At 41.0% G+C, this 15,135-nt stretch overlaps 1 protein-coding gene and 1 pseudogene across 4 annotated transcripts in view; both read left to right on the top strand.

The window, feature by feature from the left end:
- The window catches only part of GRIA1 (glutamate ionotropic receptor AMPA type subunit 1), a 336,275-nt gene that overhangs the window by 146,183 nt on the left and 174,957 nt on the right, over window positions 1–15,135 (top strand). The window lies entirely within an intron of this gene.
- On the top strand, window positions 8,925–9,842 carry LOC122439667 (annotated as a pseudogene).

Raw genomic sequence — 15,135 nt, 5'->3', positions numbered from 1 at the left:
GACATTTCTCCAAAGAAGACATACAGATGGCTAACAAACACATGAAAAAATGTTTAACATCACTCATTATCAGAGAAATGCAAATCAAAACCACAATGAGGTACCATCTCATGCCAGTCACAATGGCTGCTATCAAAAAGTCTACAAACAATAATGCTAGAGACGGTGCAGAGAAAAGGGAACCCTCTTACACTGTTGGTAGGAATGTAAATTAGTACATCCACTATGGAGAACAGTGTGGAGATTCTTTAGAAAACTGGAAATAGAACTGCCATATGACCCAGCAATCCTACTACTGGGCAAATACACCAAGGAAACCAGAATTGAAAGAGACACGTACATGTAAATCCATGGCTGATTCATGTCAATGTACGAAAAAAACCACTACAATATTGTAAAGTAATTAGCCTCCAACTAATAAAAATAAATGAAAAAAAAATCATCAAAAAAAAAAAGAGAGAGACATGTACCCCAATGTTCATCACAGCACTGTTTACAATAGTTAGGACATGGAAGCAACTTAGATGTCCATCGGCAGATGAATGGATAAGAAACCTGTGGTACATATACACAATGGAATATTACTCAGCTATTAACAAGAACACATTTGAATCAGTTCTAATGAGGTGGGTGAAACTGGAGCCTATTATACAGAGTGAAGTAAGTAAGAAAGAAAAGCACCAATACAGTATATTAACGCATATATATGGAATTTAGAAAGATGGTAACAATGACCCTCTATGCAAGACAGCAAAAGAGACACAGATCTAAAGAACAGACTTTTGGACTCTGGGAGAAGATGGCAGTGGGATGATTTGAGAGAATAGCATTGAAACATGTATATTACCATATGTGAAATAGATCACCAGTCCTCGTTCAATGCATGGAACAGGGCACTCAAAGCTGGTACACTGGGACAACCCTGAGGGATGGGATGGGGAGGGAGGTAGGAGGGGGGTTCAGGATGGGGAACACATGTACACCATGGCTGATTCATGTCAATGTATGGCAAAAACCACTACAATATTATAACGTAATTAGGCTCCAATTAAAATAAATTAATTAATTTTAAAAAAAACCTCACTGGTGAACCACTGGACTTTGGCATACCAATTATTAAATATCTTAGCCAACTATTAAATATTCATGAATTTTGCAAACTGGTTGCTCAACTGTCAGTAGCTATTGATTATGGTGGGAATATTTACATTATGAAAATTGGCAAATGCTACACTTTTTCTTTTTTTCTGGAGAGCTAGTTGACCACCAGGAGAAATATCAACAGCCTCAGAAATGCAGATGATACCACTCTAATGGCAAAAAGTGAAGAAGAACTAAAAAGCCTCTTGATGAAGATGAAAGAGGAGAGTGAAAAAGCCGGCTTAAAACTCAATATTAAAAAAAAAAAAAAAAACTAAGATCAGGGCACCCAGTCTCATCACTCATGGCAAACAGAAGGGAAAAAAGTGGAAGAAGTGACGGATTTCCTCTTCTTGGGCTCTGAAAAATCACTGCAGATGGTGACTGTAGCCATGAAATTAGAAGATGCTTGCTTCTTGGAAGGAAAGTTATGACAAACCTAGACAGTGTATTAAAAAGCAAAGACATCACTTTCCTGACAAAGGTCTATATAGACAAGGCTAAGATCTTTCCAGTAGTCATGTACAGATGTGAGTTGGACCACAAAGAAGGCAGAGTGCCAAAGAATAGATGCTTTCAAACTGTGGTGCTAGAGAAGACTCTTGAGAGTCCCTTGGACTGCAAGGAGATCAAACCAGTCAGTCCTAAAGGAAATCAACCCTGAATACTCATTGGTAGGACTGATGCTGAAGCTGAAAGTCCAATACTTTGGCCACCTGACATGAAGAGCTGACTCACTGGAAAAGACCCTGATGCTGGGAATGATTGAAGGCAGAGGAGAAGAGGGTGACGGGATGAGATGATTGGATGGCATCCAATGGACATGGACATGACTCAATGGACATGAGTTTGAGCAAACTCCAGGAGATGCAGAAGGACAGGGAAGCCTGGCATGCTGTAGTCTATTGGTGTGCTGTAGTCTACTGGGTCACAAAGTGTCAGACATCTTGGTGACTGAACAACAACAAGTTGACTATCACACTGCAGGTATACTCTTCTCCTTCCTGGGAGTGTTTCTGCTTGACCAAAATTTTCACTGTTCTCAGGGTTTGTTGACTGAGATTTGGATCTCCCATGGAATGGGGATTCCCATAGTGGAAAGGGCTGTTAGCCAGATATCTCTGCATCCATATTCAAACTTTCATGTCTTCAGTGTGAGGCAGATGTGGAAAACTGCCTATTGGTTACTCTAGCTTATGGATGTGTGATAGTTGGCTCTCACAAAGATTTAAAATCAATTTTGAGGCAGCTTGTAGAAAATCATGGCAGTGCACATTAAAATCCAGATTCTCTTTAAAGCTTTTCTTTAAAAAGATGAGGGACTTCCCTGACAGTACCATGGTTAAGACTCCATGCTCCCACTGCAGGGGACATGGGCTTGATCCCTGGTCGGAGAACAAGATCCTATATATGTCATGCTGTGACCCAAAGAAAGAAAGAAAAATAAATAATCTGTGGAGAATTTTTTTTTATGGAAAGATCTGCACCTGCTTCTCATTTGAAAAATTCTGGCTAAAGCTGAGTGACCACTGGCAGGATGAAAAATATTCTCTCACCTGCCCATTTGTTCCTTTATGCTTCCAGCCTGGCCCCTGAGTCTGCAGCTTACTACAGCCGTATGCCTTGCTGGAAAAGGTGACAGACCAGGACTGCGCAGATGGAAGCTTGTCATCATGATGCTGCTTTTAACTCATTGTGTGGCCTTGGCTGACTCACTTTCCCCATAGGAGTCCTAGTTTCTCATTTGCAACCTGGGAGAATGCACACCTTACCTGCCTCTAAATGACCTTGGGATGATCTGAAATGGGAGAGTGCAAGGCCCTGACTGCCAGCTGCAGGAAAGTAAAGAATTATTGCTATCTGTTGATTTCTATTATCTACTGTCCCCTTAGTGGGGATGAAGGATGCCAGAACAAGATCTGATAGGAGAAAACGTCTGACTACATTGGCACACTGAGAATGGATACGGAGAGATGGCTCCATGGTGAGAAAAGCACATGTAACAGAAGGACCAGTGAACTTGCTGAGTCTACAGTCTTGCTCAGGGAGCTTTGGGACCAGGAGAATTTAAACACCTTGTTATTAACCACCTCCACTTTACAAATATGAAAATGCGGGCTCAGAAGGAACATGGGCTTAGAATTAGATCTGCGTATCAATCCTAGCGACATTCCTTAACCTCTCTGAACCTCTGTTTCCTCGTGTATAAAATGGGAATGCAAGAATCTGTCTTCTAACACATTATGAAGATTCAGTGAGATAATGTGCTTTCGTTACCTAAAACATATTGTAAATGTCCATTAAGTGACAGCTGCTGTTATTAAATCAGGCATATGCTAATTGAACCACTGGCAAACCAGGAAGTAGTTAAGAGAATAAGACGTATTGCTAGTGGATTAGATCCCTACAGGAAAAGAATTTTTCATCAACCAGATGGGGCTCCTTTGACTTCCCATTACATTGAGATACTTCAAATCAGTATTTTTCCTAGCATTTACTATAAGAAGAATGAGACACCCAACCATACAAGCCCAAGTTACTGGAAAGTGCTGAGAGTCAGAGGTGGTATTATTAATAGCATTATAAAGCATTTGCAGAGTTGAACTGGAGTGTGTTTACCCTTCAAAACTCCTTAAACATTGGCCCTACTCAGCTGGGAATGAAAAATTGGGGCTCAGAAAACACTTATTTATTTTTTATTTTCCCTGCTTTTCATGCCTCTTTTCACTAGCAGGTCTGAATATCAAGGCAAAAGTGTTCAAGCTCCTCTGGGCTCCTGAAGGCTGGAACAAATTACAAATTCTTGGAGCCAGTCCTTCTTTTGGATTAAACTCCTTTTTCTATTCCTCTTTCCCAATAAAATTTTTGGTTCCACAGAGTCCCTTTTCTCACCCACTCCTCTCCTAATGCAATTCTGTTTGATTTCCACTGAGCAGCTCCTGAAAGGAGCTGCTGAACCGTGCGGCAGCCAGCATTTCAATTCCTGAACACCCGGAGCTGTTTCAGATGCTTCTGTAGATCCAGCAATCTTGCATTTAACCAAAATGATTGACACAGCATTTTCCCCCTCCCCAGCATTTCCAACTCATTAGTCTTATTTGTCTTCCACAGAAGGACTCTCTTGGTCTGGTTTCCTGCCAAATCAGTGAACTTGTACAAATACATGCATAAGTCAAACACACCTACACACACATAGATGTAATAGGTACTGAGTCTGTATCGGTGGTGAATATTCAACAGTTCATTTCGAGACTTCATGTCTCCACTGAAGTTTTAGTCACTTGCTCTTTTCTTATCTCCCCTTCTTCTTCCTCCCTCCCCTCCCTCCCCACTTCTTTACTTTCTACTTTTCCCAGAAACTGTCTCTTTTTTTAGTAGTAATTATAAAATCTCATATTCTTCAATGTCAAAGAGGCTTGAGAAGCTATCTTATACAATTCTCTCACTTTAGTTTTGAGAAATCTGTGCACTGGAAAGGAACCCATGTGCCATCAGTGGTTTTTCTTTGCCTTTAGGAAAATTTTCACGCTCCACAGGCATCACCCAGCACTGCATGGCTCGGGCACTCCATATTGTGTCGGCCACTTCTCTACCTCAGTCTCCACACAGTAACCAGACAGATCCTTCAGTTCCTGCCTCGGGGCCTTTTCACACACTTTTCTTTCTTCCTGGACAGTCTTTCACACCTGGGCACACACCTCTTCTTCACCACTCTACATTCTATTTATTCCTTAAATCTCAAATCAAATGGTACTCCTTAGACCACACACTGTTCCCTGTTCATTTCCTTCCTGGCACTCATCAAATTTATAACTATGTATTTAGTTGTTTAATGTCTCTTCACCTATTAGAAAGCAAGATCTCTGGGGCCAAATACCATGTCTTGTCCCTTCCCCCTACTACTTCTTCAGTGCCATATACAGTGCCTAGCACTTGATAGTAACAACAGATAGTAACAAGAAAGTTAAAAGTGCATTCCAACATACAGTAGGTGCAGACAAATATTGCTTGATTCCACTTTTAGAAGGTACCTAGAACAGTCAAATTCATAGAGTCAGAAAGTATACTTACTGGCAGATGTCAGGGGTAAGGGGTGAGGGGATCAATGAGGACTTGGTGTCTAGCGGGGACAGAGTTTCAGTTTAGGAAGGTGAAAAATCTGGGAGACGAATGATGGTGACAGTTAACACAGCAACGTGAACGGACTTCGTGCCACTGAGATGTACAGTTAAATACTGTTAAAATCATATGTTTTATATTATATGACTTTTACCAAAATTTTTTTAAAAAGTTAAAAAATCCAGTGAATTTTTACAGTAAGGATCATGGCTGAGCTATTCATAGTCCTATCAAATGAATAACTATTGCCTATTAAATTTTTACTTGTGATTATCTATGTTTTGCTAGACAGCAAAAGAATATATGGTTTGTTACCTTAATTAAAATCTATTCATTCTGTTTCTTTTGTTGAATGTATACATGGTGTAACTTATCTAAATGTAATCAAATATATCTCAGACCAGTCACTTTACTGCTTTATTTAAAAAAGGAAAGTAATAGTGTCTAACATTTACTGGGACCTTGCAAGTTTCAGAAACATTGGTCTAAGTATTTTATATGTATTAACTCATTTAATACTTAACAACTATCCTATGAGGAGGGTATGATTATTATCCCCATTTTGCAGGTAAAAAGACTGAGTGGTAAAGTCACTCACCCATTATTACACAGCTAGAAAGTAACAGAGCTAGTTTCTAATCCAGGCAATTCTGACTCCAAAGCCTGAACACTTATCCAGGCCATGCTGGGTCTTTATGAAGTGTTCCATTAATATTCATTGAAAGAGTAAATGAAAAATTTATCCAAATTGATTAGCAGCAAAACTGAGGTTAAAACTTAAATTGCTTGATTGATAATCCACTCCTCTTTCTATGCAAACAGAGAGCTTCTCAAGAACTAGCAGAGTGCAATAAAAAGAGAAAGAAGAAATTAACAAATTGGTCTGTTGCTGGTAATTACTATGGGAGGGACCTTGTGTTGTAGATTGTGGAGTGAAAAGGAAATCATCCTTTTAGATTCAAGCAGGACCTAGTGGCAGGTAGAAAAACACTGAACTATTGAAGAGGACTTAGGATAAGGAATTAGGTTCTCTAGAAACACGAAGTGGATTTATAGTTATTATCACTAACGATTCTCATGTTTCAGATGAGATTTTTCAAACCTGTTTCTAAAGTATAAGCTACCATCAATTTTATGAGAGTGCTGGTCAGAATCCTATTTAGGATGAAAGCTCCAGCTGAGTGCCTTGTTCGCTGCTGCATCCACAGCATGCGGAGCATTGCCTGGCACATAGTAAGTGCTCAGTAATATTTATTTAACGAGTTAATGGAAAAGGCACATCCACAAATCCATCAGCATGTCCTCACTGAGTACCTGTTATTAAGTTTATGCAGTCAAGGCACAGTAAGGCTTACAAAGAAAAGTAAGTCAGATTCCTTTCCACGGAGAGGTCCTAATCTAGGTGGACCTCATAACAACTACCACTATTAATAAAAGTCACCATCTTAGGGGTGTGCTTTGTCTATATGCTGTACTATGTCCCTTTATGTATTATGTCATTTTCATACTTCTAACACCCTTAGGATAATGGCGTTAGTACTAGACTCCATTTATAGATGTAGACACTGAAGTTTAGAGATGCCAATTCCTTGATCACAGTCACAAAGCAAGGAACTTGTGGAGCTAGGATTTGAACTCAGCTCCATTGACTCTGGCATCAATTATGCCAAATGCATTCATCCCATTATTTCAAGGTCACCATCTAAGGGTGAGAGGTGTTGGGACCACCAGTGTTTGCAGCATTAGAAGGTGGGGGCAGAGACGGAGACAGTATCACAAGAAACACCACTCAGCCTCTCCAGGTCTACATATGCTGCTGACCTGGATCTGAGATACTCCCTTTTTTCACCTGCCACAACCCTATTTGTTGCATAGGACAGATTCAGTGACTCTCCTTCCTGGAAGCCTTCTCAAACACTGTAAGATTGGCTTAGCTCTTCCATCCTTCACGACCCCTCATTATAATGCTTCTCATCCCACATTCTAATCTCATGTATTTCCCACCCACTATTTTTTGAGTTCTTCCAGGAAAGTGTTTTATCCTTTCAGGGCTAGTATAGTGCCTGACCGACCTATAGTGTGTTATTTCCTAAATATTTATGGAATAAATGAATTTTTGGTAGAAAGTGCCACATATGGATCCAACCAACATACCACAGAATTCAAAGGAAGGAATACATTTTAGGGTGTTAATTAAAACTCCACGCAAAGAACTGCTGAGAAGTTGGGTAAGATGCTCACGCAGTGCTGCACTGAACATGTGTGGACCCAATGGCCTCCGCAGATGAGTGGTGTGCAGTGTGGTCCTGGCAATGTCAACATGGTGAAGATACTCTGCATGTACCTGCTCGTGACCTGGGAACTCATGCTGCTGTCACTGGTGCTCAGTACTGCCCCTGCCCTAGGCTTGGGGCCACAAAGGTCAAGACCAGGAGAGAATCAAGAGTGGAAGTCTATCATGCTCAGTCACATCCAACTCCTTGCGCCATGGACTGCAGCACACCAGACCTCCCTGTCCATCACCAACTCCCAGAGTTTACTCAGACTCATGTCCATTGAGTCAGTGATGTCATCCAACCATCTCATCCTCTGTCATCCCCTCCTCCTGCTGCCTTCAATCTCTCTCAGCATCAGGGTCTTTTCCAATGAGTCAGTTCTTTGCATCAGGTGGCCAAAGTCTTGGAGTTTCAGCTTGAGCATCAGTCCTTCCAATGAATATTCAGGACTGATCTCCTTTAGGATGGACTGGTTGGATCTCCTTGCAGTCCAAGGGACTTTCTCAAGAGTTTTCTCCAACACCACAGTTCGAAAGCATCAATTCTTCAGTGCTCAGCTTTCTTTATAGTCCAACTCTCACATCCATACATGACTACTGGAAAAACAATAGCTTTGACTAGATGGACCTTTGTTGGCAAAGTAATGTCTCTGCTTTATAATATGTTGTCTAGATTGGTCATAGCTTTTCTTCCAAGGAGCAAGTGTCTTTTAATTTCATGACTGCTGTCACCATCTGCAATGATTTTGGGGCCCAAAAAGATAAAGTCTCTCACTGTTTCCATGGTTTCCCCATCTATTTGCTGTGAAGTGATGGGACCAGATGCCATGATCTTAGTTTTCTGAATGTTGACTTTTAAGTCAACTTTTTCACTCTCTTCTTGCACTTTCATCAAGAGGCTCTTAACTTTCTGCCATAAGGGTGGTGTCATCTGCATATCTGAGGTTATTGATATTTCTCCCGGCAATCTTGATTCCAACTTGTGCTTCATCCACCCCAGCATTTCTTATGATGTACTCTGCATATAAGTTAAATAAGCAGGGTGACAATATATAGCCTTGACGTACTCCTTCCCCAATTTGGAACCAGTCTGTTGTTCCATGTCCAGTTCCTACTGTTGCTTCCTGACCTGCATACAGATTTCTCAGGAGGCAGGTCAGGTAGTCTGATACACTTAATCTTATCAAAATGAATGGAAGTAAAGCCATCTGAAGGAAATTCAAGACCAGAGAACTTACTGAACTGAAATCCTGGATTGGCCAAAAAGTTTGCTCAGATTTTTCCATAACATCTTATGAAAAAACCAGGATGAACATTTTGGCCAAACCAATACATCATACTGTTTATACCAAGAATAACAGTGTTGTGAGAAAGACCATCCTGCTAAATCATGACGGAGGCGGAAGATAAACAGCCCTGGAAGACAATCTTTCCCTTGGAATTACCTAAAATGGAACTTCATTTTCATTTGAGTGGATGGATCCATTAGTTCTAATGCCATGAGGAAATTAATACACAATAAACCACGTCTTAAAATCCATGACTCGATGACTATGATTAACAAGGGAAAGAAAAGACCTTTGGAGGAATGTCTCCAGAAGTTTCAAAGTATTCATCAGCTTGCTACTAGCCCTTAACAGACTTTCATGGCCACAAAAGATGCTATTAAAGAATTCACAGATGATGGTGTCAAGTGCCTGAAACAAAGGAACACACCCAGAAAAGAAAATACTACGGAATGACTGAAAAGACTTATGTGGAATTTGTACTTGACACTATAAAACAGTCTGAAAAAAGAGAACATAGACACTGATGCTAGGTATTTCACAACAATCAACAGAAGAGGTGGCCCTTCAGTAGCCGAGGAGACTGTTAAGCTTCCTGAAGAGTTCTTCCTTTCCGCTAAGGACACAGTTCTTGGGCTTGACCTCAGTGGAGACCCTATGTTAGGACAAACAATATTCTTTGGAACTTTTTTAGAACCTGATAAAACATATCTTCATTTGCTATTACATTTTACAGAGATCCCAAAGCAAAACGAATGAAGGAAGGAAGGACGAATGGACGGATGAATGGATGGATGGATGGAAGGAAGCAAGCAATCAATGAAGGGAGGGAAGAAGAAGGAAAGGAAAGGAAAGGAAATTAGGGAAGGGAAAGGAGGGGAAGAAAAAAAGAAACTTATGTATTCCTGGACCTGCCTCCTGATAGAATTAGGCATGGGACATTTCTCAGTTTCTCTGAGGGAAGATCCCTGGATCCAGTGAACTTTGTAAGGCATCCCTAGACACCACTGGGTAAAGCTTAGGGCTTCAGTTCCTACAGACAATCCACTGTTCCTCTTGCCCCACCCCCAGGCTGCAATTCATATGGAGAGAAGTACTGTTTTAAAAATACAAATGTCATTTAGAAAAAAAATGATTTAAAGTAGAGTTGGGGGTAAAGTGGTCATTAAGATTCCTGTCTGGATGTTTAGACTATGTGAACCTAGGAAAGTTATCCTCTATGAGCCCTAATTTTTACATCTATACTGTTGAGATGACAAAAATTACTGTTGGGAAGTCAAAATGAAGCAATACATTAGGAACTCAGCTGAGTGTTCTGTCCTTTGTAAGCACTCAAATGTTTGTCATGGTCACTGCTGCTGCTGTTGCTACTTGTCTCCCAGCATTATTATTAGGTAAAATTGGGAGAGTAGGCATTTTATGCAGAAGTGCACTTCTGAGGAAAAGTACAGAGACATGAAGAAATGTCCTGCCCTCAGGTATAAAGACGACTCAAGGCGTTGGCAAAAAGGGCTATAGATATTTCATGCTGAGAGAGAGTGACTCCTCTGAACCAAGGAATCAAATGCTCAGAAAATTAGAGAGCTGGTGAAACCATGCTGCATTCTTGTTTTAAAGAGCTAAATATCAAAGTGAAGAGCCCAACATATGAGCCGAAGGTGTGTGTCCTTTCCACTAAACATACAGGTGAGGCTCTGTACCATGACTACCATTTTGTTCTCAGGAAATGATCCCCTGGGAATGTGGGCTGCTGCCTCTCATTCTTTCTGGAGAAGAGTGGTGAGTCATTAGACATCTTTTCGTCTAGAAGAGTGATACCAGTTTCAGCTCTATGTCTAACCACCTAGTCTTTTCCTAAGGCTGCCCAAACAGAAATGTGAAAAGATGTGACTTGGTCCTTATGACTAGGATTAGGGGAGAGTGGGTGTGCTGGTATAAGTGATCCTTCAATTGGCTCTTTCTATGAAAGTTGGGACATGCATAGAACCTATTAAGAGGTTTTCAAAATATGTGAAATTATTTAGCTACTTACAAGATAGATCTGTTTACTACGTTCTCAAAGATGCCATTTCCTGACGATGCTAATTATGGAGGCATTTCAGAATAATGACCTCATAAAGTTCAAGCAGCTGTCTCTGTGCAGACTTAGATAACACACAGCTATGACCTCACTCAGGCTAAGGGCAGGTCTTAATAGCTTGAAAGGACTATGGTCAGAAAAGCAGTTTTGGCTTAAACTGTTTTCCCTCTTAACTGTTTAATAAAAGGAAGTGTCTCATTAAAGTAGCTTATTTCCCCCATGATTCCATGGAGTTAGGGCCATGGTACCTTCAGGTCATTAGCCAAAATGAGAGTGATATCTTGGGATAGATTGGGAACCCCAAAACTCAGCCTCGTACTCCAGTCATTGTAACACTTTGGTTATTTTATTCTATCACACCGGTCATTTAGAGTTGAAGAGTCTAAAGATACTAGTCATTTCTTAAGGCTGATTAGGGCATTTTCCCTGGGGAATAAGCTTCTCTACAGAGGAACTTCAAGATGTCCAAGAAGATGGGCTCTGTGTTTATTGAGAGACAGGTGATCAGGCAGTAACAGAGCCCATGGTACTGGAGAGTAAAACGAACTGCTGCCCATACATAATGGAAGGTCGGAGGCAGAGTGAGTGTAATGGGAGCCTTATAAAAGCAAAAGGAAAAACTAGGACCACCCACTTATTTAAAATGGAAAAAGGAATGTGTGTTTTTATCCCAATACCCATCAAATTTCTTTTAGGAAAAAAGAAGCAGGAGTAGGAGGAAATTAGGAGTAGGAAAATGTTATACAATTACTTGGCCTTTCAAGCATCTTAACATCTGAGGCAGGTCAGAAAAACCATGGTGGAATGAAGAATCTGGATTCAGGAAACATAAACTCAAGTGTAGATTCTGCAGCTGACACCATCACTGTGTGACTTGAGGACAACATTCCCCTGCCCCGCAGCCTCCACCCCTTGCCTGTCATATAAGGGAGTTAGATAAAGGCTCTGTAGGTTCTGTCTTTTCTGACATTCTAGGGTTTAATAATAAGCTAAAACAAGGATCCTGTTTTCCAATGTGTAAAACACAAGAAAAAGTATGCAGTGAAGTGACCTATAAATTCTGCTGAACTTTAAATGTGAATTAGATGCAAATACAGAATTAAAAATTAGCATGAAAATCATTACCCTCTGTAGATTAGGAAGTATAATGCAGTTGCTTTGCAGTGGGAAGAATGAATCTTGCACGTGCTGAAATAAGCACTGACAAATGTTAGAAGAGATAGACGCTACAGTAGTCTGGGCTTTTTTCCCCTTTGTTGAGACTTTTTCTTTTCTCATTTTGCATCCATGGTTAGACGGGGGACAAACATCCTTGAGATTCTACATGGGTCAATGGTACAAGGATGCAGAAGAATGTCAGGTCACCTGAGCATAGTCATAAGTAATGACATCATACACAGGTTTATATGACCCAGATGACCTGAGGATATACAGCCTCTGGTCAACCTGAGGTAGTATCTACCTGTCCTGAAAGAAAGTTTATGCAATTGTTACACTTGAACTTAAACTGAGAAAACAGCCTTGGGGACGGGAATTCATGCTTACTGAGTGCCACAACATATGTTAGCATTTGACACATTTTGTTTCATTTAACCCTTATGCTAAAGGCACCCTATCAGAATGGGGCTGATTCTCTGGCGGCTCAGTGGTAAAGAATCCACCTGCAAGGCAGGAGACACAGGTTCAATCCCCAGATCAGGAAGATCCCCTGGAGGAGGGCACGGCAACCCACTCCGGTATTCTTGCCTGGAGAATCCCAAAAACAAAGAAGCCTGGTGGCCTACAGTGCATGGGGTCCAAAAGAATCAGATATGACTGAAGTGACAGTATGCACACACCCTATCAGAATACAGTTTTTAAACATTGTTTGATTTTCTGATTCCTATTTGTAAAATGGGGATGTGAAACCTTGAAGAAGGTAATAAAGTCTTACAGCTTCTAAATAATAATGGATTGGCCAAAAAGTTCACTCAGGGAACTTACAGAAAAACCCAAGTGACCTTTTTGGCCAACCCAACATAAGCTGAAATTGAAATCTTCCCTGACTCTGAAGCCTGTCCTCTTCCACAGTACCTCATCACCTTCTGAAACCCTAGTTTTCATTCTAGTTCTGCCTTTATTTGACTGTGGTACCTGAAAAACAACCACTCAGCTTACTCATCTGTTAAAAATCACATAAAACCACCAGCCAACTGACCAAAACAGTGACTATATGGCCTCTGTTCATCTTCCATAGTTTGTGGATGGACATTACAGTACCACATTTAATTCTCTAGGAACAGTGCCTCTGACAGTCATGAAATATGGTGGCCCTCGACTTTAAAAGGTCCTTGTACAACCTGAAACTATATGTAAACTGTATCATATATTTATATATCGGTAATGTTTTAGAAAAGAGTCCAAAGCTTTCCTGAGGTCTCAATGTAATTCATATCTCCAAATGCTTTAGAACCTTCTGATCAGTAGATCTCCTTGTGATATCTTCTAGCTCAAAGCATCTGTAACAAACTGAAATAAATTAAGGTTTGGTACATGAAGGGAGTTCAAAGACAGAACTTACACTTGCACCAAAGATTATGCGATGTCATGGAAACAGACCTGGCAAAGAATCGAGGACTCTGGATCCTGGCTTACTCTGCCTTATCACTCAAAGAGATGTTAATTCCCTATCTCTCCTCTTGTAAACAGTTATTATAAAACCAAATGTGATGATATGGATGAGTACACTCCGGAAAATATAAAGTTTCCTGCAAAAGTATGACATTAACTGCAAGATATTAAAGTATCATATCATTTCACTAGTTGTCAACTAAGAAAGAGGGAAGATGGTGAGCTTCATCAGCAAAATTTAGAAGCCATGCTTTTTCATCCTTCAGCAAGGTCCTACATCTGATACTTATGTGTAAATTTCCTTGACTTTAATGAGAATTAGTTGCGAATACAGCTTGAAGGGTTCAGATGGAGATCACCACCAATCTGGGAGCTGATAAATAGAACTTAAGTTTTCTCCCCTAGACAACAGTATTTCATCTTTTTTTTAAATCTCCTTTATTCCATGAAGCAGTGGTTCTTAAAGAATGGTCCAGAGCCAGCAGCAGGAGCATTACTCAGGAACAAGTTAGAAATGCAAATTCTCAAGCCCCACCCTTAACCTACTGAATCAGAAATTCTAGGGGTGGGCTGTGCAGTCTGCATTTTAACAAGCTCTCCAGGGAATTCTGATATACTATAAGCTCAAGTTTAAGAACCACTGTCATAAGTGATTATCCCAGGACAGACCTGCTGGGCTACTGTATTGGTTATGGGAACTCGAAAGAGAATGTCAGAGCTCCGGTAACCCGGAAGAGGATCTAGCACAGTTCACTAAAGGGCAGTATAGGCCAGGTTGGGCTGGAGGACACCAGGGCAGCAAACAAGGCAGGCGCATGTTCAGGGCTCCCCTGGTGGTCGAGTGGTAAAGAATCTGCCTGCTAACACAGGAAACACAGGTTTGACCCCTGGTCCGGGAAGATCCCATATACTGTGGAGCAGCTAAGCCCGTGTGCCACAACTACTGAGCCAGTGCTCTAGGGCCCAGGAACCGCAACTGCTGAGCCCATGTGCTGCAACTTCTGAAGCCCATGTGCCTAGAGCCGGCGCTCCGCAATGAGAAGCCACCACAATGAGAAGTCTGCACACTGCAACTAGACAGTAGCCCCTGCTCTGAAACTAGAGAAAGCCCACACAGCAGTGAAGACCTAGAACAGTCAAAAATTAATAAAAATAAATCTTGAAGTGCAAGTTCAGGGTGTTTTCAGAGGTCTAAGTGAGGCAGCTACACTCAGTCTTATGCAAACAAAGGTTTCTCAGAGAAGGAAATGCCTAAATTTAGGTTTCCAAAGGATGAGAGGAACTGGTCATTTTAAAGTGGAGAAAACTCAGATTTAGGGCACTCGGACAACTGTACTCTAGGCCACCCAACCTGCAAGCAAGTGGTAGTGTTGGGATTTGAATTCAGGTCAGTCCAATTCCAGAGTTCTTGCTTTTAACCATTACAGTTAGGCTGGAAAATAGGTTTTATCAAGCCTGTCAATCCTGATAAATTGATAATGGCTTTCAGGAAGGCTGGTGATGAGGACTCTGAGACCTGGGCTGGGCTCAGCAGGAAAGGATGCCACAATCAATTAGTGATGTCTACCTTGGGTACAGAATAGGGGAGTATATGTGTCATGCATGCATTTGCTGACCCTGCACTG

This window comes from Cervus canadensis, chromosome 4 (genome assembly GCF_019320065.1).
Source record: "Cervus canadensis isolate Bull #8, Minnesota chromosome 4, ASM1932006v1, whole genome shotgun sequence".
In the NCBI taxonomy this organism is placed as follows: domain Eukaryota; kingdom Metazoa; phylum Chordata; class Mammalia; order Artiodactyla; family Cervidae; genus Cervus; species Cervus canadensis.
The sequence above is the reverse complement of the archived record's forward strand: the minus strand, read 5'-3'. Positions and strand labels throughout refer to the sequence as shown.